Source organism: Atta colombica, unplaced genomic scaffold (assembly GCF_001594045.1).
Source record: "Atta colombica isolate Treedump-2 unplaced genomic scaffold, Acol1.0 scaffold147, whole genome shotgun sequence".
In the NCBI taxonomy this organism is placed as follows: Eukaryota; Metazoa; Arthropoda; class Insecta; order Hymenoptera; family Formicidae; genus Atta; species Atta colombica.
In genome coordinates, this window is record NW_017259236.1 from 511,823 (window position 1) to 514,532 (window position 2,710).

Sequence of the window (2,710 nt, forward strand, 5' to 3'; positions counted from 1 at the left end):
AAAAAAATATATGTGCAGACTACTAGTGGATGTGTACTGATGGTCATTATCGCAACCTGTCGTTATACAGCTGATTATGTCTCAGTTGATGTAATACGTATCATTATGAATATATACTTAAAATAAAGAATGAGCCCTTCCAACGTCCATTTTTGGGAGAACATAACCATATTTTCTTCGTCTCTTCGATTTTAACACAATCTTTAATATTTATTTCGATTGCAACAGAATGAATTTTTAATTTTGTATGAATATATTTTTTTTTGTTTGCGAAAGAGAAAAAAATCTTCACGTAGCTCCTCATCTGGGATGCTCCCGAAGGAGAACCTAACTGGATGAGAGGAAGACACTCAGGAGCCGGTCTCCTGATTGTGCAGGATTTGATAAGTCTGCGTCCCTCTTATAAGGAAGGACATTGGACATCATCGCCTACTTGTTAAAAAAACTCACCTCTACAAGATCACATTGGGCAATCACCTCGGAACTGTCTACCGGCATTTCATCAAGATGCACCCAAATCGTAGAGTATCGCTTCCATCTCTATGGTCCGGTATACTACTTAAAGCTAGAATCCTATCCTATATTATATTAAATACTATCCTAAATATGTACATTATATATACTTATTTTTACACAATTGTCGTCAGACTCCAGACAGGAACTAAAAGAGCTCTTTATCTCTTCAGGACCTGACGCTCCCATTCAGTCCGCTCCTTCTTCTGCATGACGGTCTCGTAGAAATCCGCGAGGGCCGTTCAACACGCAGCGAAGCACATAATCGTCCTGACAATGGAGCTGTATGTCTTGTCAAGGACATCGAGCTCCAATTGCTCAAAAAGTGACATCCTCTCCGCGGTCCAAGATGGGCAAAACAACAGCGTATACATCGCAGTATATATCTGCAGTCGCACGACAATGCACACAAATCGGCGATGCGTTATGCTGTATCTTAAAAAGATAAACCTCAAAGCACCTATGATCTATTAAAATCTAGGTCATACGAATTATATAAATATACTAAAAATAAAGAATGGATCCCTCCATCGCCCATTCTCGTGAGAACGCGACCACATTTTCTTCGTCTCCTCAATTTTAACACGATTTTTGATATAGAGATTTGACATAGAAATAGAAGTTTTTTTGGTTACTTTCTTAAATCATCGTATTCATCGTGCCTTAAGGATTGCAAACTATAATCTGGTTATCAAGTTAGCCTAGAAGGGGAATATGGACATACAATTTATTAGAGAAAAATCAGAGTTTTTAAACTCATAGTTAACAAAATACACGATAAAGTCGGAGAGATGCAATATAGACTTTGCAATGACAGATTCTAATAAACTCTTGGCATCGAAACAGTGGAATTTTGCGATGCATTCATTGAATGATAGAGATTGCGATGCTTTAGAAGCTGCGAAACACTGCTAGGGAATCCCTTGTATGGTAGACAGTGATACCATTGGTATCAAATGGCATTAAATGGACGTTAATGAGATGAGAAACAGAAAAATTAAAACATTTAATAAAATTAAAGCATTCGATGAAAATTCTACGAATATTTATTGTCCGTCGCTCATCGATTATTATCCAAGCAGACCTAAGGAATTAAAATCATTGAATTTGTCAGATTTTATCAGATTTTGGGAAATTACGAGACAAATGCCAAAAAATGACGAAGATTGTTACAAACTTGTATTGGATTTATTTTTAAAAAAATTAAAAAAGTTTTGTTATTCATCATTATCGATTAATAATATTTATAAAAACTGAATCCGAAAAATTTTACTCGTTGCTTCTTTTGTTTAAACCGTGGAGAGATTTGAGTGAAATCAAAAGCATACGAGATGCCTTACACGGATGCCTTTAAGAATTCAGCGTCTGCTTTGATGAAGGCGATGAGATATCACGAAAGGCTCGAAGAAATACAGTCAGCTTTCAAGCGTGTTACTGAATTAATCGAGAAGCGCGAAGATGATCTGAAAACAGCAGATAGAGACAAATTCGATGACAATGAATTGGATTGCAATCCGATAGACAACGCGATGAAAGATCTGATAGATTTTGATAAGATTGACGCCCTGATTGATTTATCGCAAATGATGTCGCGATTGAACGAAGAAAAGAGTTTTCGATAGAGTATGTCAAGTTTTGTACAAAATAAAAATTAGATTCTGCGATTAGATTATACGTAAGTGACGAGAGTGGTACAGGAAAAAAGTTTTCTTACGATTAAACATTGGATCAGAATACATTTAAAAAAAGCGATTGCCATATCTGTTCCCACGGTATCGCGGCATTCAATATTGATGTCTTGACGATCCATAGAATGTTTCTACTCGTCACCCATGAATCTATGGCAAAATATATGCACTTGTCAGGTTGAAAACTTTGAGGGACAAATTAAAGACTATCGAATTATTTATAATCGATGAAGTATCCATGATTTCGAATGTGACATTTATGTTTATCTATCTACGATTATGTGAAATTTGATAGATACAGATGATGGTTTCTTTGGCAGGAAACACATTCTTCTGTTTGGAGATTTGTTGTAGCTTCCTCCTGTAAAAGAACAATTCGTTCGTGAAAATGTCTCAATTAAAAATTTACAAATATTTAGCTACAATGGATGGATTTGATTTGTGGAGATTGTTCGATTATGATGAACTCTTGATTAATATGCGACAAAGATGCGACAACATATATATAT

General features: G+C 35.6%; 1 pseudogene; it reads left to right on the forward strand.

Moving 5' to 3' along the window:
• The first annotated feature begins 2,099 nt into the window (after positions 1-2,099).
• Positions 2,100-2,710, forward strand: part of LOC108685201 — a 3,062-nt pseudogene continuing 2,451 nt past the window's right edge.